The sequence below is a fragment of the Mirounga leonina genome, unplaced genomic scaffold, assembly GCF_011800145.1.
Source record: "Mirounga leonina isolate KUSES-001 unplaced genomic scaffold, KU_Mleo_1.0 Mir_172, whole genome shotgun sequence".
NCBI lineage: Eukaryota > Metazoa > Chordata > Mammalia > Carnivora > Phocidae > Mirounga > Mirounga leonina.
Window position 1 is genome coordinate 3,886,157 of NW_023270442.1, and position 22,384 is coordinate 3,908,540.

The 22,384-nt window shown below is 33.0% G+C and overlaps 1 pseudogene; it reads right to left on the reverse strand.

Annotated features, from left to right (window-relative positions):
• Positions 1-124: 124 nt before the first annotated feature.
• On the reverse strand, positions 125-21,136 carry LOC118018741 (annotated as a pseudogene).
• Positions 21,137-22,384: the final 1,248 nt, after the last annotated feature.

A 22,384-nucleotide genomic window follows, 5' to 3' on the forward strand; every position in this document is an offset into this window, starting at 1 on the left:
ACATCAAATGTTGAGGGGTTGACTGAGCAGTGAAAAATGATTCTAAGTTTAAAATTAGCTCCAGGTGAAAGCATTTCCCACGTCCACTATCTTTGTATTCTTCACAGAGTTCCAAGACAAAAGACTACTTCCCACTCTGAACCACCAGAAACAATGAGCTCCTTGCCTGACTTATCACAGGCCTTTTAGTCTTCTTTCCTCATAGGTCCTTAGCTTCTTTGGAAGGGGACATATGGATGGATTTCCATGGAACTGGAATATGAGAGGCTGATTTTCAATCATAATTTCCACTGTAGAATTCTGTGTTTTCCACTGGCATAACCATAGATCTCTGCAGCCAGACAAGGTTTATTTTTTGAATTTTCCAACCACTCCTTAAACCTTTTTTACCCTGTAATCCACATTGCCATTGTTTTGCTTTTTCCTTTTCTTCTTATCACATTTTTCAGCCTTGTTTTCTTTCACCATTCTTGATATTTTTTTTTGCCTTTTCTTACAAATGTTCCTTCTCCAGTTCCTCTGCTGCATTTTCCTCCATTTCTTTAACACAATTTTCTTTTCTGTTTATTCTTTTTCTGAACCCATTCCTTATGCTTTTCTTCAGCAATTACCTTTTTCACATTCTTCCTTTTCTTTTCTTTTTTCCTGCTGTTGTTTTAATTCCTGCAGAGCTTTCTGTTGCAGACAGTCACATTCCTTTTCTTTGCCAACAAACCACACTTCCCATGGGGTCAGGTGGCTTCCTGGGTAGGTCCACCCGTTTCTGTTCTTCTTGGTTATCTCCTGATTCAACCACACTGGAGCAATTTTGTACCTCTACTGCTCTCAGGCTCGCCACCTTAACCTCTGAATCATGAGCATCTTCATCCACATCTTCCTCATCCTCCCCTGGCCATTGTTGTAGTCAAACAGGTGAGCTTTGGTGGCTGAGGGAATAGAGCAGACACATGGTGGGTTTGCTGCAGCTCAGCAGCAGTGACCACAAGCAAACTGTCACCGTTGCCAACCCCTGCCTCTGGGCGCCTGCCATGAGGACCTGGACCAGCAGGCAGTCAAGGACAGCGTGAAGGATGGAGGTGAACCAGCCTCCCACGGCCCAGCAGGCCACACCAGGCCAAATTCAAACCCATGGAGAGGCAGTGGGGCAGTGGTTTCTTAATTAGAGTAGTAAGTAGATTTTTCACAATCATGGCTAAATGGAATTGTCACCGTAGGTCAACTAAATGAATAGTTTTACCTTGAAGTTGTTATTTTGATGTCTACTTTCCCTTCCAGTTTTTTCCAAAAACCTGTTATAAATTGGACAACATCTTCTCATGGAAAAAAGAATTAATATTGGAAATTTTCTTTTGTCTCTATAAGTTATCAAATATACTACAAATGTCACAAGAACATCTCATTGAATCAAGTGCATTATAACTAAAATCATTTATAGTCTCTCTGTATACTATGATTGAGGTCTCGAGACCTATGGATAAGAAAGCCTAATTTTATAAGCACTGCTTTGATATTGACTTGTCTCTTGTATAACAATGGAAAGATATAAACACTGTACATCTCAGTTTTTTAAAATCTGTGTTTCTGGTATTTTATTGATAAATTGCATACATGGCTTTGTTCTTTTATTTTCTACTGCTTTTTTTTTCCTGTATAATGTAATTAATTCTACCACTGCCTTTTTAAATTATTTTATTATTAAATTATTTTATTATGTTTGGACATACACTTTATATTTTATTTTTGGCACTTATGCTTCTCTTTTTCATTTGAATATCTAAAATTCATATTTCACAAAACTTCTGAATTCCAACTGTAATTTTGTTGCCAAACAAAATCAGGTTTTATTTCTCTCTATTTTCCCCATTGCTTAGTTCTCACTTTCAGTATAGATTATCTAGAATTTACAATAATATCTCAGTATCAACTTTTGACAGTAATTATTATTTACATTTAATAAAAATTGATTAAAACATATTTCAATATTGTGTCTTACATTCTAACACTACCTTTCTGGATTTGTTTTCATTCTTGTTTTCCTTGTTGCTGCTTAATTGTTTAGTTGTGTAAGGGTCAGTTATAATCTAACTTCTTGTGTTATAAAAATTATATGGTTTTCTTCTGATATGAATGAACATTTGATTACATGTCTAGTACTACATTCAAAATTACTTCCCTCAGCACTGAAATAATTGCTATGTTGTCTTCTATAACTCTTATTGTTGATGGAATGCCCAATGAACTGTATTATATGAACTTCTTTTCTTTTCTAGATGTCCTTAAGATTTTCTATCTTCCCTTTAAGTCTTGAGATTTTGCCACTATCTTCTTACTTGTACTAGGTGGTTATTTTAGTGTAGTGAACACTCTTGAAACTTCACATTTTTATATTTACTTCCTTAAATTCCTCTCAGCTCAACATCAGGTACAATTTAGAAGGTGGAAAATTCTCAGAAATGGATGCAAGACATTCTAGAAAGGAAAAGAAATACTGGCATTATTTGATTTGATGATGTTGAGAGAAGCCATAGTTAAATTTAAGGATATCTGTATAAGATTTATTTTGTATAGAGACAATATTTTTTATGCCATCCTTCTTCCTTTTGTTATTTCTCTATGTTCCCTGAAGTTCCAGAACAAAAATCATTGCATTATGTAGTAAAGCTAATAATATAACTAAAATATTGTATCATGTATAAATTTTTTTTTCAAATAAAATTTCCAGGTAGAAAGACTAAACTAAGTCACCAAAACCACAAATGAGCTAAAATCTCAGAAGAAATTCTAAAATATTGCCAAATAAAAGATAAATAGACTCTATAATAGAAGCAATTTGGTTTACAATGTATAACAGATTATTTATTATTATTATTATTATTATTATTATCATTATCATTATTATTAATTTTATGGAAACTAAATAACCCACAAGTAACATCTGGTTTTGATCTTTCTTTCATTGTTACTATCTGGTAATAATAACAAGAATCAATATAAATTTCAGCTGCATTTAAATTGAAAACTTTTTCTATATGTTAGAATTACATAGTAAATTAATATTATATATATATATATATTAATCACTCACGATGTGATAGTGCTATACTTAGAAATCTGATATAAATGAAATGAAAACCTTTCTATGATATGCTTATTATTTAAAATAAGAGTCTTCAAATGTGACCCAGGGGGTCCTGAATATACTTTCAGTATGTCCATGAAGTTAAAACTACTTTTATATAAATACTAAAACATTATTTGCACTATCCACTCTTTGTTATCATGTGTGCATGCTGAAAATTTTCAGAGGCTATAATGAACAGCAGATTGAATACAAATGGAGAGAATGCAAAAGTAGATAGGAGAATCCCAGTCTTTCTTTAAGCTAGACATTAAAGTGGTTTCTAAAAACTATGTAACCATGAGGGGCACCTGGGTGGCTCATTGGTTGTGTCTGCCTTCGGCTCAGGTCATGATCCCAGAGTCCTGGGATTGAGCCCCACATCAGGCTGCCTGCTCAGCAGGAAGCCTGCTTCTCCCTCTCCCACTCCCCCTGCTTGTATTCCCTCTCTCGCTGTGTCTCTCTCTGTCAAATAAATAGATAAAATCTTTAAAAATAAATAAATAAAAATAAAATAAAATAGAAACTATGTAACGATGCTATATTCTCCTTAATTTTTTTGCTTTGGAAAATGATCATTTTCATAAATTTATGTTGTTTATGTTATACAATGAAGGTATTGTTACTTTTAAAAAACACATAATTTAAAATAACTTCAGTATAATTTCTAACATGATATATATAGATGGACTTTAAATTATGAAAGAAACTCTTTGGTGGGCCTCAATAATTTTTGAGTCTGTAAGATTTCTCAAAACAAAATGTTTCAGAATTGCTGGACTACAGGGAAATATAATTAATTACAAATTCATTTATGTAAAAATACCTTACTCTCCAGTGACTATTCTAGTTACTAAGTAATATTACACACACACACACACACACACAGGTGCATCTAACTTATTGAAGTTTTTTATCTAGTTGGGAAGAACAAATTTTGGTTAGGAAAAGAATGAGTAGTATTAGGGTTAAGAAAGAATTGTTGCATATTCAGAAAAATAAATCCTATAAATTAATTTTTAAGTAATTAAATAGGAAAATAGCATTGCTTTAAGAATTATTTTAACATTGGAATTGAAGAAATGAGAGCAAAGGGTATAGAATTTAAGTGAAGACTAGTTTAAGGTCTCATTGATAAGGCCTTTATAAAATCTAAGTAAACCTTTGGCGGAAAGCCTTTTAAAAACAGAATAAATATTGGCATAAAAGAAATTCATTCAAAGTATTCTCATCATTTATGAAAACTAAAAAACACTGTTGGAATTTGACTTAACTTACAAGTGAGACAATGAGTTCAGTTGGAACCTATGTACATAAGGAGTCAAACAGTATGTAGGGTGTTTAGCTCTTTTTATCAAGGTCATTTGGCAAATTAGTATGGAAGGACTTAAACTGAGATTCTCGTATTGCCTAATTTAAGGTTTATTCTACAAAAATGCATCATTTTAGTATTCTTTCACTGTTACATTGGTTTGCTATGGATGTTGACAATCACAAGTAATACTCTAGAAGAATTTACACATTTGGAATATGTAGTTCTAAAATTGCACATGAATTTCAATGAAAAAAGAGAAATTACATTGAGGATTATAATCACATATATAGTAAAAAAAAAAAAAGAAGCAAATTGACATTTGGGAGCTGCTAGAATACTGAGTAATTTAATCATGCCATGAAAACTGTCAACAATTCACTTCTCACTTATGTAATCATTGAAAGTAATACATATACTAATTTACAAGAAAAGTGAAAAAATATTTAATGTATTTATTGGAGCCTAGGTTGGTTTATGACTGTTGGCAAAGGACTTCTGGTTTCAGCTCTGACATTTGAAATGCCTGGAAGTCTGCAGAGCTTCCAAGGGTGTAAGAAAATCCTTACAAATAAAAGCAAAACAAACTAAATTCATCAACTTTACTTGGACCCATCAAAGAACTGAGATCAAAAGGCAAACTCCCACCCTAAATTCTGGAAAGATGGACCAATCCTGAGATTCATAGCCAATAACTGTATATAAGCAGGTAGGAATTGTTAAATGATAATTTTGATGAACTGCTAGAAGTTGAGAATAGAATAGATTGAGATTGAGATTCACCAGGGGACTGCAACATCAGAGGGTGCCTCAAAATTTTGTGGAATTTTACCTCCAGGAACCTTATTCAGATTCTCTTTATGAAGATTTGAGAAAGATCCCTGTGTGCTTCTGGCAGGAAGAGGGAAAGACCAACCCTTGTGAATATGTCCAATGCCTTTTGATTATAAAAGTCTCCCACCCAGGGAGCAAAACATTACTGGTGCATTGTCCCAGAGACTTAGGCATTCCTTCCTTTCCAGTTCTCTTCAGTCTTGCCTCACTAAAGAGAGGAAAAAGTTATACTAGAGACAACACTGGTAAATTTGGTCACAACCAGAGATACAGGCCTACTAAAAGACTGAAACTTAACTGGAAAATCATATAACACACCCGTCCTCACACATTACCCCAATATCAACAGGGCTACCATATAATAATAGTGAATCATACCTGGAAAAGCTGCAAGACTAAGATTCTTGGAGAACCAATAAGGAAAGTCAGAAGTCAAGAGAGAAACAAAAACGAGGCTCCAGAGGAATCTGAAGCCGCCTATGGCTAGTGCAAGTCTCAAGCAGAAGCCAACATAAATCCTTACATCAGAGATCTATTTATTCAGTTCATATTGCTAATAAATGAAGACTGGTTTTCAACAAAAAAATAGAAGACATGCCAAAGGCAAAAAAATAAATTAAAAAAGACATTGCATGAAGAGAGAAAGCATTAGGACCAAACTCAGGCATGGCATAGACATTTGCTTTATTAGTACAGAATTTAAAATAACTATGTATAATATATTAAGGACTCTAATGGGAAAAAATGCACAATATACAAAACAGATTGGTATCATAAGAAGATTGAAACTTTAAGACAGAATTTTAAAAACATGCAAAAAATCAAAAATATAGTGTATCAATCTGACTAGGTCATGATGCTCAGTTGTTTGTTCAAACACTAATACAGATGGTGCCGCAAAGTTATTTTGCAGTTATAATTAAAATCTGCAATCAATTGACTGTGCCTAAAGGAGATCATTCTTGATGATGTTAAGGGCCTCATCCTAATTGTAAACCTTAAAGCAAAAACTAAGTTTCTGACAGAAGGAATTCTGATACAAGACTGACCACTGAGGGGTATCTGGGTGGCTCAGTAGGTTGTGTCTGCCTTTGGCTCAGGTTACAATCACAGGATCCTGGGATTGAGCTGTGTGGGGCTCCTTGATCAGCGGGGAGTCTGTTTCTGCCTTGCCCTCTGCCCCTCCCCCACCCCCACTTGTGCATGAGCTCTTTCTCACTCTCTCAAATAAATAAATAAAAAACACTGTACCACTGAAATTCTGCTTGAGTTTCCCCCTGACCAATCTGCCTTACATATTCTGCACTTAAGACTACACTATTGATTCCTGTAGGAGTTTCCAACCTGTCCCTGTTCTACAGAGATTAGACCCACCAAATCCCCACAATTGTGTAACCCAATTCTTAAACCTCCAATCTCTCTTTCTTTCTGCCTAGATAGAAAGATTGATCCCACTGGTTCTGTTTCTCTGGGAAATCCTACTGCCACAGTCCCCAAACTGAAATGTAAAGAGAAAAAATAAGAGAAAAAAATAGAAAAGACCTTCTTAGAAATGTAGGACAATTTCAAAATGTGTAAAATACATAATATTAGAATACCAGAAGGAGACAAAATAAAAAAAAAATGGAGCAGAATAAATATTTAGCTGAGAACTTTCCAAAAGTAATGACAAAAACCACAGATCCTGGAAGTGCAGAGAATGCCAAGCCAATTAAATACCAAAAACAAAACAAAACAAAACAACAACAAACAACAAAAACTGACATCTAGGCATACATATCGGAAGTGTAGAGACCACAGACAAAGATAAAATCCTGAAGCAAGCCAGATAGTTTTCTTCCATCTTTAGAAGAGTAAGGGTAAGAATTACAGTAGACTTCATCAACCTAGAAATCTATATCCAGAGAAACTGTCCTTCAAAAATGGAGAAATATATTCTCAGACAAATAAAATTTGAAGGAATAGATTGTTACACCTGCCCATTAAGACAAAGCGAAATTCAGAACGAGGAAAATTATCAGGGACAAAGGGCAGCATTACCTAATGACAAAAGAATCAATTCTCCAAGCCAATCCTAAATGTGTAAGCATTTAACGAAAGAACATCAAAATGACTAAGAGTAGAGTGGGGGTGGGGGAGCAGTGATGGGAGGTGGGGGACACTATAGAATTCCAAGCAGAAATATACAAATCCAATCTTACAGATTTTTCTTAAATATCACTATTTCAGTAATTGGTAGTTCAAGCAGACAAAATATTAGTAAATATATAGTTGACTTGAAAAGCGCTTCAAACAATTGATGTAATAGGCATTTATGGAATAATAAATCATTGAATAATTAAATGAATGACTAGGAATAAAATAAACAAATCACCTATGAAGATTTCCAAATAATTAAGTAGACAATTTGTCTTAAAAGGAAGTAGAACTTTATTCCTCAGTTGTTGTTGTTGTTTTGTTTTGTTTTTGTTTTTGTTTTAAGTAAACTCCCTAGCATGGAGTGCAATGTGGGGCTTTAACTCAAAACCCTGAGATCAAGACCTGAGCTGAGATTAAGAGTTGGAAGCTTAAATGACTGAGCCACCGAGGCACCCCTATTCCTTATTTCTTAATTGCGAGCTGAAAATAGTGACTTTCTTTTAACAAGTACAGTGTAGAAAAGGCAGGGGAGGGTATAAATTGGCAGTTGAGAAACTTATTTATTGCTGTTATTATTTTACTATTATTAAATTTTAATATATGTTTTTGTCTTTTCCTGTCTTTTTTTCCTAATCTATTCTTGTATGTTATTTTCTAGGAGTATTATAGTTTTATATTTTAAAGTTAGGTCAATGATTAATTTTTATTTAACTTTTGTGAACAATGTAAGGTCTGCATCTAAAATCATTATTTTTTTGCATATGACTACCCAATTGTGCCAGTACCATTTATTAAAGAAACTCTCTCTGCTCCATTGTATTGCCCCTTTTTTTGATGTTAAAAATTAATGAAGTGGTTTCCTATGCTATTTATACTATTTCTTATCAGGTTAGCGTATATCGTTTTCTAATTTAAAAATACTTTCAATTACAAACATATATTAGACTGCTTTGAGATTATAGATTATATAATTTTATCACATTTTAGTTGATTCATGTACTGAAATGCATAAGAATATGCATTTTTTTTAGATTTAGGTCATGCTTTCAGTCTATGAACTGAACCTTACTTTGTGATAACCCAGTATTTTTAAAAACATGTTGTATATATTAAGCAAACCCTTCAGAGAAGATGTTCTATCTGCATCTATGTAAAAATACAGACATTTTTGTAACAATTTCCTAATAATTATAGGAATTTAATCCTGTAGTTCCCAAAAAGTATTCCAAAGCCTCATAGCAAACTCACAGGGACACCAAATAATATTTTAAATTTTTAGTGAAACACAGTGTGATCTTTGGATTCTGTGCATTCTAATATTTTTTTTTTTTTTATAACTACTTCACACATGGAGCTATCCTCTGTTTTGGTCTGGGGTATCAAAGAAAAACAATTACTGAGAGACTAAGGCAGCTATAAACCATGAAATACTGGTACCTCTGGTTTAGTAGTTTTAATGAATGGTAGAACTTGATAGGAACACATGGTTGAATTGCTTTGAACTTTTCGTAGCATCATCATGATTCTGTAATATAACAATATTTCTTTCAGACAATAGATATATTTTATTTAAAAACCAAATATAAAAAATTTTCTACTTGGGATGCCTTGGGGTGGCTCAGTAGTTAAATGTCTGCTTTTGGCTCAGGTCATGATCCCAGAGTCCTGGGATCGAGTCCCACATCAGGCTCTTTGCTCAGCGGGGAGTCTGCTTCTCCATCTACCTACCACTCCTCCTGCTTGTGCTCTCTCTCTCTATCTCTGACAAATGAATAAATAAAATCTTAATTTTTTTTTCTACAGTGGAAAAGTTGTAATTGTGTGTGTGTGAGAGATTGTTTATGAAAAGATCATAAGAGAGAAGGAATGGCTCAATACAGTCAAATCAATGTTTTCAAATTTTCTAAGAGCCTGTCCAAACTACTCTAATTGTAACCACTGATATGGGTAATTGAGGGAAGAAGAATCTAACTGACCCATGGAGGAGCAAGTTATACGGAGACATGATGTTTACATAACAGGAAATAAATTGAGATTAAGGATGGGAGTGTGATACTTAGGTCCTGTTAATAGACACAACTAGAAAGAATATTAAATTATAAACAGAGTACAATATGTGACATAATACTGAAGTTGAATTATTTGACCATCATCGTATTTGACTATAAATTTAATTTTGATTTTAATGCTGTTAAGCAGCATTTTCCTTAGTGTGTAAGATGCATCCCAATTTAGTCTAATATTACTTTAATGTCACCTTAAAATGCTTTTCAGTTTAATTTTACTTTTACTTTCATTAAGATTTTTAATGTTTAATAGTGGGTCAATGGCATTTTAGGCTGATACATTAAACGTAATAAATTGGTGATATATGGTTTTCTGTGATCATCCAAAACTAGAGCATAACATACAGTCATCTTTCTTAATTCAATTAAATAAGTAATTCAATTAAATAATAATTATTAGTAGAATTAATTATTTCTAAGTAATTTTAGAAATAAACTTACATATCTCTTACATACCTTCCTAGCATCACTTCTCTCACATTTGTATATGTTTTTAGACTTATTTCAAATTAGGAGTATCTAGATATTAAAAACTAAAATTTTTCTTGAAACTATTTAAATATATAAATTAATATTTACACTACGTATTGTACATTCCTGTCATGTTAAATCAATGACTATCAGATATTTCAAATAAAGAACCAAGACAGAAAACAGGTTGTATGATCTCATTTGCATAAATTCCTCTATAAAGTTCCAAATGCATAATCAGGAAATGTTATTTCCTAAAGTGGAGCTTGGCCCCAGTGCACAACCTTCTTTGAATTTCCTTTGGCAACACTTCTCTGCGTGAATATAAGAGACGGATAGATTAAATATAACTTTATAGAGGGTTCATTTTCTCCTACTTCCAACTAAGATGATTACATGTAGAGTTACTCTAGCCTCACTTTTAGAGAAAACCTGTACTTTAATAAATAACAAAATTTTAAAAAGCTTTTAGCTCTAGAGGGAAAGCAATCTATCTTCCAATATGAAAAAATAGAGAATAATTTCATCATTTATGAAACACTCTTGTTCATATTAATATCCGACCTTTAATTGGTTCCTCTGGACATTCAATCAACTCAACATATTCAATTTTACTGAGAATACAACTGTGAATATATTCAGAAGTTTCAAAGAGTATAACTGTTAAAAGTGCAGACAGGAAATTATGGTCATTAAGTCTCATACAGCCTCAACTACTTTTGAAAGTATTTTGACATTCTGTAAATATATTAAAGAGCCATTGACATAAAAATTGTATGTTAAGTTAAACTGTATTATTTATTTTTTTTAGAAAAACATTCATTTTTAACAGGGAATAGTTTCAAAGGAAACTTGTTGATGTGATTTAGGATACTTTTAAGTGTATGTGTACTATACTATTTTTCTGGAGTTTTAGGAAAAAATATTCAATCACAAGATTTTATTTTCAACCCTTTAAAAATCTGAAGCCTTTGGGGCACCTGGGTGGCTCAGTTGTTAAGCGTCTGCTTTTGGCTCAGCTCATGATCCCAGGGTCCTGAGATCAAGCCCCACATTGGGCTCCCTGCTTGGCGGGAAGCCTGCTTCTCCCTCTCCCACTCCCCCTGCTTGTGTTCCTGCTCTCGCTCTCTCTCTCTGTCAAATAAATAAATAAAATCTTTTTTAAAAAATCTGAAGCCCTTGAATATCTCAGACAACAATCTTTATTGTCACCTTTATAATTTGACCAAATACATTTCAATATGTAATAAACAGGGATATAACATTACTTAGATTTAAAGAACAAAATTGTTTCCACTTGGAATAAATATTTCTATGAGATATTCTATTTTAGAATAAATACTAGAAATTCTAGTCATATGTCAACATAACTACGTGAATATAATCAAACTGCATGGAAAACTACAATATTCTTTAACTCCATCACATCCATTCTTTTACAAGTCTCAGCCTTGTAACATTGCCCACTGAGATCACTCTACCAATGCAAGAATGGGTCTGGATTTGGGTACATTTGCTTCTCTGTTCATATCATGTTACACTGAGAATTAACAGACTGTAATGCATATATATATATAGCCTTAATTTTTTCATCATTTTATAATTTCCCAATCTATATTTCCTAAATTTGAAGTACTACTAATGTGATTTAAAATGTACTTGAAAACAAGTTCAAGTAACTATTTTTTTTTAATTTTGAAATAAGAGAATTAGAAATATAACAAAAGTGGTATGTTGTTTATTTCCTAATTAGAAATCCATACATGAATTACCAGTGTAAAGAAAATTACCATGCAAAGCACTTGAAATAATCCAGGTTATTTTTAAAACCCATCTAATACAGTGACTAGAGGGCAAACCCAAAGTTTAGCAAGATAAGTCATTACTCCACAGGAATTTTTTGGGTGTTTTCCTATTAATATAAGTAATAGAATGTGTTTCTGCTAGTTCTGTACCAACTATAAAGTTATTTTCCACACTTTTTAATTCTTTTCCAAGTAAAATCCTGACTATACACACAGTCACACATATACAATTTCAATATGAAAGTGACTTGTTTCAAAATATCCCCATTTAAAAGTGATGGGACTCTGTTGTTTTTGAAATTGTACAAAAGTAGTATTTTCTCTACTTAATATTCCAGTCTACTAATATTGACTAGGGTTCTATGGTTTCAAATATCTTACTAAATAAACTAAAATAATGAAAAATCTCGTGAAAATTTGGCTTGCTCTTCCTATTTTTGTTTTGTTTTGTTTTAGTATAAATTCCTATATCTATCTATCTATATATATGTATATATAGATATATATATATTTGCTCTTCAGGAAAATGTTTCTAACAGTCTTGATTGATATTTACAAATTTTATTCGAGAAAGAATTTTTAAATCAACTTATTTTTATAGCAGTATCATTTTACTGGTATTTGATTCGTTTTTGAATGATTGCTTTGTTTTAATTCATGTTATTTTATAAAGCATCTTGTTGGATTTAGCTCTTTTGAAATGAGAATTTTTGTTACTATATAAAACCAGATTACTGTGGTAAACATGATTTGTAAGGTGTGTATGTTGCATTATTTTTGTAATGCTTGAATATAAGATCTTCAGTATCATTTTCATCTTATGTTACAAGATAAAAGTTGAGTGTGACGATAGCTACTTCCAGGGACAATGTAGTAGACACAGCAGACCAATACTTCTGCTGAAAGAATTAGAGAAAATAAATATATTTTTTGAATTACAGTGTAAAGATATTTGAGAGATAGGTACATCAGAGTCTACCTTCAAATGATCTTAGATAAGTTTCCAATTGCCATGTAGGAACTTTAAATCATGTGGTCCTAATTCCTCTCTTCTACTTTTTATGTCATTTTACATCTACATTATATAAAATTCCATAATGCATCAAAAATAATTCTTTATAGGACCACCTAACTTTTAGAGTGATACATAATAATAATAAATTCATTCACATTTAAATCTATTTCACCCATTTCCTAAACTATATTTTTATTTCTTTAAAGATTTTATTTTTTATTTTTTATTTATTTGACAGGGAGTGAGACACAGCAAGAGAGGGAACACAAGCAGGGGGAACACAAGCAGAGAGGCCCATGCGGGGCTGGATCCCAAGACCCTGGGATCATGACCTGAGCCGAAGGCCGATGCTTACGACTAAGCCACTCAGGCGACCCCTAAACTATTTAGTTTTAATAGATACAAGTTTCTATATGTATCATATTTTTTTCCTGCTAGAAGAACATCCTTTAATATTCCATGAATGCTGGTAATAAATCCTTTGAGTTTTTGTTTATCTGAAAGTTATTTATCTTCTTCATTTAAAAAGAAAAAAATACTTTTATTTTGTATAAAATTCTCACAAAAAGGGAGAAACCATTTGTAAAATATATGTAATATGTCTTGTATCTAGAATATATATTTAAAAATCCTACAACTCAACAAGTCATAACACTATATCCAAACGGGGAAGTTTCCTCCCCCCAGGGGAAATTTTTTGAATAGCCATTTCATCAAAGAAGATATATGTATGGCTAGTAATCAAGTGAGAAATTGTTCAATGAAATCAGTTTCTAGGATTATGTAAAATAAAATCACAATAGTATACCACTACAATTCTTCTAAAATGGTAAAAATGTAAAATTGCCTGTTATAACTGTTGGCAAGAATGTGGAACAATTATAAAACTCACATACTGTGGAGATAACTGCATAAATACTTTGGAAGACAATTTTACAATTACTTAGAAATTTATATATTCACCTACCAAATCACTTAGCTATTACACTCTACATACTTACTCCAAAGAAATAAATACATCAATTTAAATACTTGATTCATTACAGCTTTATGTAAAAGCAAAACACTCGAACCAACCTAACAGATTTTCGCTTATCCATACAAAGGAATACTCTTCAGCAATGAAAAAGAATAAAGTAATGCTATACACAAGGATAAATCTCAAAACACTTATGTTGAGTTTTTCAAATGCTAAAATAGCATGTACTGTTTAAAAAAATTGTATAAAATTCTTGAAATTCTGATCTAAATCTATAGTGACATAAAACAGATCAGTAGTTGCCTGTAGTCAGAGAGAGAGATGGAATATAAAGAGGTATTAGTCACAAGAAAACTTCTTGTAGTTATGTACATGTTCACTATCTATGTATGTCAAAATTCATCAGGCTGTATTTTTAAAATGTGTATATCATTGTAAAAATAAAGGTTAAAAACAAACCCTAGGAAATAAGAAGACATAGCTCACTAGTGTTTCTTTGAAAAAAAAAAAAATCATGAAGCTTTTAAAAATGTCAAAACAAAAAGGAAAACCAGAATGATTAAAACAATTTTGATTTTAAAAAGTAGTAGAGCCCATACTATGTAATCATCAAGATTGTCATATTGACAAAAGCACAGATAGATGGACACCAGAAATGGAACAGATGGTTTCACCAGTGTACTTTAACAAACATTAAAAGTAAAAATTCTCCATAATCTAGTCCAGAAAATAGGAGAAGAGGAAATATTTCTACATGGATACATGAGGAAAGCATTACCCTGACATTAACACTAGGCAAAAATTTAAAACTGCACCAAAAATAAGAAGGCACCTGGGAATAAACCTAGCCAAAGAGGTGAAAAATTTGTACTTGGAAAATAATATAAAACACTGATGAAAGAAGTTGAAGACAACAAAAAGAAATAGAAAGATATCCCATGCTCATGGATTAGAAGAACAAATATTGTTAAAATGTCTGTACTACCCAAACCAATCTACACATTTAAGGCAATCCCTATGAAAATACCATCTAACAGTTTTTTCACAGAACTAGAACAAATAATCCTAAAGTTTGTATGGAATCACAAAGACCCTAAATAGCCAAAGAAATCTTGAAAAAGAAAAGCAAAACTGGAAGCATTGCAATTCCAGATTTCAAGTTATACTACAGAGCTGTAGTGATCAAAACACTATGGTACTGGCACAAAAATAGATGCGCATATCAATAGAACAGAATAGAAAATCTAGAAATAACCCCACAATTATATGGTCAATTAATCTTCAACAAAGCAGGAAAAAAAATATACAATAGGAAAAAGTCTCTTCAACAAATGATGCTGGGAAAACTGGACAGCTACACGCAATACAGTGAAACTGGACCTCTTTCTTACACCACACACACACACAGACACACAGACACACACACACACACTTCAAAATGGATTAAAGGCCTGAATATGAAACCTGAAGCCATTAAAAACCTAGAAGAGAACACAGGCAGCAACTTCTATGACATCGGCCATAGCAATATTTTTCTAGGTAGGTCTCCTGAGACAAGAGAAACAAAAGCAAAAATAAACTATTGGGACTACATCAAAATAAAAAGCTTTCACACACTGAAGGAAAAAAAAAAAAAGCAACTAAAAGGCAACCTATGGAATGGGAGAAGATATTTACAGATGACATATCCAATAAAAGGTTGGTTCCCAAAATATATAAAGAACGTATACAACTCAACACCCCAAACACAAGTTATCCAATTAAAAATGGGCAGAACACATGAACATTTTTTTCAAAGAAGACATACAGATGGCTAACAGACACATGAAGAGATGCTCAACATCACTCATCATCAGGGAAATGCAAATCAAAACCACAATGAGATATCATCTCACACCTGTCAGAGTGGCTAAAATGAACAACACATGTTGCCAAGAAGGAGAAGGAAAAGGAAAACTCATGGACTGTTGATGGGAATGCAAACTGATGCAGTCATTGTAGAAAACAGTATGCAGCTTCCTCAAAAATTTAAAAATAAAACTACCCTATGATCCAACAATTGCACTATTTACCCAAACATACAAAAACACTAATTTAAAGGGATACATGCACTTCTATGTTTATCACAGCATTATTCATAATAGACAAACTATGGAAGCAACAACCAAAGTGTCCATCAATAGATGGTCGAAGAAGAAGTGACATTTGCCATGACTTGGATGCAGCTAGATAATATTATGCTAAATGAAATAAGTAAGTCAGAGAAAGACAAATACCATATGATTTCACTCATAGGTAGAATTTAAGAAACAAAACAAATGAGCAAAGAGAAAAAAGAGAGTGAAGGAAATCAAGAAACAGACTCTTAATCATGGAGAACCAACTGATGGTTACTGGAAAGGAGGAGAGGGGGGGAAGGGTGAAAGAAATGATAAGAACTAAGAAGTGAACTTGTCGTGATGAGCACTGGGTAAGGTACAGAATTGTTGAATCACTATATTGTTCACCTAAAACCAGTATTACACTGTACATTAACTAATTAGAATTAAAAACTTAAAAAAAATCACAATCTTAAGGAGGAACAAACACAACAAACTAGACATATTACTGAAAAGAAAAACAACAAAGCAATATCTACTATAAACAGAGAGGCAAAAATCCTCAACAACAATAACAAAATAATGGCAACTTGAATCCAACAATGTATAAAATGACCATGCACTACCACCAAGTTTGTAAGGTCAATTAAACTTTCAGTTATTGGGCGCCTGGGTGGCTCAGTCGTTAAGCGTCTGCCTTCGGCTCAGGTCATGGTCCCAGGGTCCTGGGATCGAGTCCCGCATCGGGCTCCCTGCTCCATGGGAAGCCTGCTTCTCCCTCTCCCACTCCCCCTGCTTCTGTTCCTGCTCTCGCTATCTCTCTCTGTCAAATAAATAAATAAAATCTTAAAAAAATATATTAAAAACTTAAAAAAAACCTTTCAGTTATTAATCAGTGTATTTCACGTATCTGTAGACAAGCAAAAATGTCCTTATTCACTACTATGCTTCAACATCATACTGGAAATTGTAACTAGTGTAATAACACAATAAAAAGAAAGAAAAGGTACAACTAGAAAAGGAAGAATTATCTCTACTTGCAGATTACATCATTGTCTCAGGAGAAAATCACAAAGAACTAGCAATAAAACAAACTTGGAAATAATAAATAAGCACAGCAAAGTTGCATGTTATGAGGTTAATATGCAAAAACAAATTACCTTCCTGAAAACTAGAAATGGACTATTGGAATTTGAAATTAAAGGGGAAAACTACCATTTGCAAAAATACAGCCCCAAAATTAAATAATTAAATATAAATCTAACAAAAATATATAAAATTTTATTCATAAATCTACAAAATATTGGAAAACATCAAAGATCTAAATTAATGGAAATATATTTTGTGTTCATCAATTGGAAGACATACAATTATTATGATGTCAATTCTTCTCAACTTAATTTATAAGTTAAATGCAATCCTAGTGAAAATTCCAGTGATTATTAACTTACTGATTCTAAATTTATATGAGAAGGCAAAGACCTATGATAGTCATAACATAATACCAAGGAAGAAAAACAAATTTGAATTCACACTACCTGATTTCAAGATTTTAATGCTATAGTAATCATTAATAATAACACTATACTGGCAAAGAAGAGACATATATATCAAAAAGACCTACACATTAGTCAACGGATCTTTGTAAAGGAGTAAAGGCAAGTCAGCAATAAAGGATTGCCATTTAAATCAATGGTGCAGGAACAATTGGACATCCATATGGAAAAGAAAAAAAGAAAGAAAGAAAGAAAGAAAGAAAGAAAGAAAGAAAGAAAGAAAGAAAGAAAGAAAGGAAGGAAGGAAGGAAGGAAGGAAGGAAGGAAGGAAGGAAGGAAGGAAGGAAGGAAGGAAGAAAGGAAGAAGAGAAAGAGAGAGAAAGGAAGAGAAGAGAAGAGAAGAGAGAAGAAAAGAGAAGAGAAGAGAAGAGAAGAGAAGAGAAGAGAAGAGAAGAGAAGAGAAGAGAAGAGAGAAAGAATCTAGATACAGGCCTTACAGTTTTCACACAACTTAATTCAAAATGGCTCTTAGACCTAAATGTAAAATTACAAAATTTCTTGAGTGAACATAAAGGAAATATATATGACCTTTATTTCAGTGATTAGTTTTTAAATATAACATCAATAACATGATCCTTCAAAGAAAAATACTGATGTTTGACTTTATTAAAATTTAAAACTTCTTTACAAAAGACACTCTTAAGGGAATGAAAAAGAGAACCAACACACTAAAAGAAAATATTTGCAGGAGCACCTGGGTGGCTCAGTCAGTTAAGCTTCTGTCTCTTGATTTCGGATCATGGTCGCAGGGTAGTGAGATCCAGCCCTGAGTTGGGCTCCAAACTCAGTGGGGCATCTGCTTGAGATTTTCTCTCCCTCTCCCTCTGCCCCCCATATGCACACACTCTCTCTCTTTCTCAAATAAAAAAAAAAATAAATATTTAAAATAAGTAATTTAACACGAGTCTATACTAATATAAATAAATCACGGAATACATACATACATAGAAGAGATTAGACATATCTTCTGTGCAGGGAAATTCCAAATATTAATTGTAGATACTTTCTCCTTAAGGGGGTAAAGCATAACTCCTTAGTTCCTTAAGTATGGTCCATACATTGTGACTTCCATACAAAGAGTATTGTATGGAAAGAGGATTGGGTAACTTAAATAGGGTGGAACTAGACAAACACTACCTCAGGCAAGTGATCAAAGTCACCATCAAAAGTGAAAGTAATACAGTATGTACTGGATATGATAAAAAAATTACACTTTACTTCCATGGTCTTTTTTTTTTTAAGACTTATTCATTTTAGAGAGAGAGGGAAAGAGAGAGAGAGCACAAGTGACAGGAGGACCAGAGGGAAAGGGAGAGAAGCAGACTCCCCGCTGAGCTGAGAGCCCCATGAGGGGCTCAATCTCAAGTCCCTGAGATCATGACCTGAGCCAAAACCAAGAGTCGGATGCTTAACTGAATGAGAAACCTAGGTGCCCTTCATGGTCTTTCTGTCAATGATAAAAAATTGCTGCAGTCTAATCAGGAGAAAAACATCAGACAAATCCCAGTTGAGAGGCATTGTGCAAAATACCTGACCAGGACTCTTCAAAACTGTCAATGTCATAAAAAACAAAGAATGTCTGAGAAATTGTCACAGCCAAAAGGAGCCTAAGTTGACCTAACAACTAAATGTAACATGATATCCTGGATGGGCTCCTAGAACAAAAATAGTACATTAAGGAACAATACAGAAATCTCGATGAAGTATAGTCTTTAATTAAAAATAATACATCAGGGGCGCCTGGGTGGCTCAGTCATTAAGCGTCTGCCTTTGGCTCAGGTCATGATCCCAGAGCCCTGGGATCAAGACCCACATCAGGTTCCCTTTCCCACTCTCCCTGCTTGTGTTCCCTCTCTCACTGTGTCTCTCTCTGTCAAATAAATAAATAAAGTCTTCAAAAAAGAAGTACATCAATATTGGTTTGTTATTTGTGACAAATATGCCATGGTGATGTAAGATATTAAAATAGAGGAAACAAATAAAAAAAAAAAAAGTAGGGGCACCTAGATGGCTCAGTTGGTTAAGCAACTGCCTTCAGTTCAGGTCATGATCCCAGGGTCCTGGGATTGAGCCTGCATGGGGCTCCCTATTCAACAGGGACCCTGCTTCTCCCTCTCCCTCTGCTGCTCCCCCTGCTTGGGCTCTCTCTCTCTCTCTGTCAAATAAATAAATAAAATCTTTAAAAAAATAAAATAATATAGAAGAAACAAAATATGGGTTATAGAGGAACTCTTTGTATTATATTCTCAGTAATTCTGTAAATCCAAATTGTTCTAAAATATTTCTTTCTTCTCTTTCTTCTTTTTATTAATATATAATGTGTTATTTGTTTCAGGGGTCCAAGTCTGTGATTCTTCAGTCTTAACACAATTCACAGCACTCACCATAGCACATACTCTCCCCAATGTCCATCACCTATTTCTTACTAATACATAGTTTGATTATTCTTATTAATAAAATGATTTGATTCATTAATGCTTGTATAAAAATATGACCTTATTTTGTCAGTAACCTATCTGTCATTTCAACATTTAATGTCACTCAAATATTGTCCCCTTATAGTCTCCCTTAACCTTGAATTGTTGCTGGTTTTTCTCTTTGTTTCTATTGCTTACTAAACATTCTTGACCTCTCTTTACTATATCTAATATATCCACAAAAATGTTGTTTTTCAGTTGTTAGTCATTCTCATCAATTTCTCCAAGAGGTAGAAAAAACACTACGTGAAAAGAGATTTAATAAGGATAGATAGTGACTCACAGTGTTCCAAAGATGCCATTAAGATAACAAATAATGCATGTCTCTTTGAATAGATGAAAAGGAGATTACTAAAAAACCAAATAAAACTCTACATATTTGGCTTTGAACATAGTTTACAGAGTTTGCTTTATTTTTCCTAAAAGCTTCATATTTCTCACATAACTGTTTCTTTTAATCAATTATGTTGCATCTTCCTTCCAAGTGATTAATACAGTTGTTACTTCCATATGATTACATACAATTTAATTAATGAAAAGTAATTAAATTTTCATACCGAAGGTGAGATATTTTACATAGGTATGCATGTAGAGATCTATTTACTAATTATAGAGATACATAAGGAAATTGACAACATGATTGGGATAGTGGACACATGAAAAGTGAATGAGATAAAAATCACTTATGAAACGTATTGTAGGTCCATAATGCAGAAGGGTACTTAAAATATTTAAATTATTTTTGAGTAATTTTTCTGAGGTTTTAGGCCTATTGCATGTATAATCATTGATTTATAAATTATATCAGTAACCCTCTGAAAGTGATAAAAAATGAAAAACAAACTGAAAAACATACAAACTTTAAATAGATGAAAGTAAAAACAAATGGGCAGAAGTTCCTGAACAGTCCAGTTTTATGGGGAGAGAAAGAATACAGAGTGTACTAGTGGGCAGTAAGCAAAGTGTGTGCACATGCGCGCGCGCACACACATGCAAACCCCTTATGCTCCTTATTTGTACGTCACATTTTCTGCTCAATTTCCCTCTACTGTACAGAGTTTTATAAATGCTGGAGATATGATTGTCCTGACTCATTTGTTGACCCACGCACAATTATTTAACAAATGTTATCTACAAGTCCTCCATTTACCAGCGCTGGTTCTTGGCACACATAGTCCTTTCCCTCGTATGAGTTTCAGTGCCGGCTGCTTAGAAGGATCATTTTCCCTCTTCTGTAAGAATTTTGAGGAGGAACTTGATGTCATTACTGAACCTCTTGGATTTGGGCTAGAATATATTTTCTGGTTTGAGTAATAATAGAAGAGCACCCCAATAGCCTACATGATCTCTAGTCATTGGTTATCTGCCTTTTCACTGGTCACTGCTCACCTTAGCAGACATAGTAGCAACCCCCAAAAAGCCTGGAGTTTTTACAACATATGTTTATGTACATTAGACATTATAGATCATATTTTGCACCATGTAATCATAAACAGTAATGTATTAATTGTAAAAAAATAAAACTGCTTAAAAACATACATATCAAAGGACTGAGATATTAACCTTTTGACAATGAAGAATGGAAAGTGAGAAGATTATTATGAATGGGCAAAACTAAAAATTTATGCTTTATTAACCCAAATTGTATTGGATATTATATCCAGACATTGAAAATAATTATAGTAAGGTAATTTATATAGATGACACTATTTGCGTCCTTCTGTTGTATAAATATGAGATGAGGTCCTTCTTTCCTTCTCTGTTACCTAAAAAAAAGTGGCTAAGCATAGGTGTTTGGGTACTAAGACATAGATTTAGAAGTTGCTAATTGCTTTTGTGTTGCATAAAGGAAAATTGAAAATTTATAAATTAGGAAAGTCTTCCAACCTCCTAGTTTCATTTTGAATCTGCACTTCATTGAGAAGACTCTTGTGATAGCTCCTACATTAGGAAAGCTTTCAGTGTCCAATATTTCTCATAAAACTGCCATGAAAAGCAAAACTGATCACTGTAAAGTCCCAGGAAATTCTCAAATTCTCTAGTTTCTCTTATCCACATCTCTAAGAAAAGACTCAAAATAAAATGACTGGGATTGAGTTTCTCACTATCAAGTGAATGAAACTTGAACTTAATTATATTTTTAAACACAAAAAATGGAGTACCACTTGAATATAGATGCTATGAAGAAAATTTATGCCAGAGAATGGCTTATCTGATTTTGTGTACTTACTTCTGAATTGGATAGTTGCTCATAACTGGATAAACTTAAATCTTTCATTTGTGAGCTCAGTATAGACCCAGTTAGAATAATAGCATATGTAGCTTGAATACTGAGTATGTCCTGTTTATTTATTCAGTTAATGTCTACAGTGTACTAAGTATGTACTGTGTCTGTGTTTTTTCAAAGTATTTTGAGATACAACTATGTACAAAATAGAAAAATTACTCTCCTCTTGGATATTATTGTCTAGTTAGCAGAGACAGTCAAAATGCAAATTAAATAATTGGGTAAG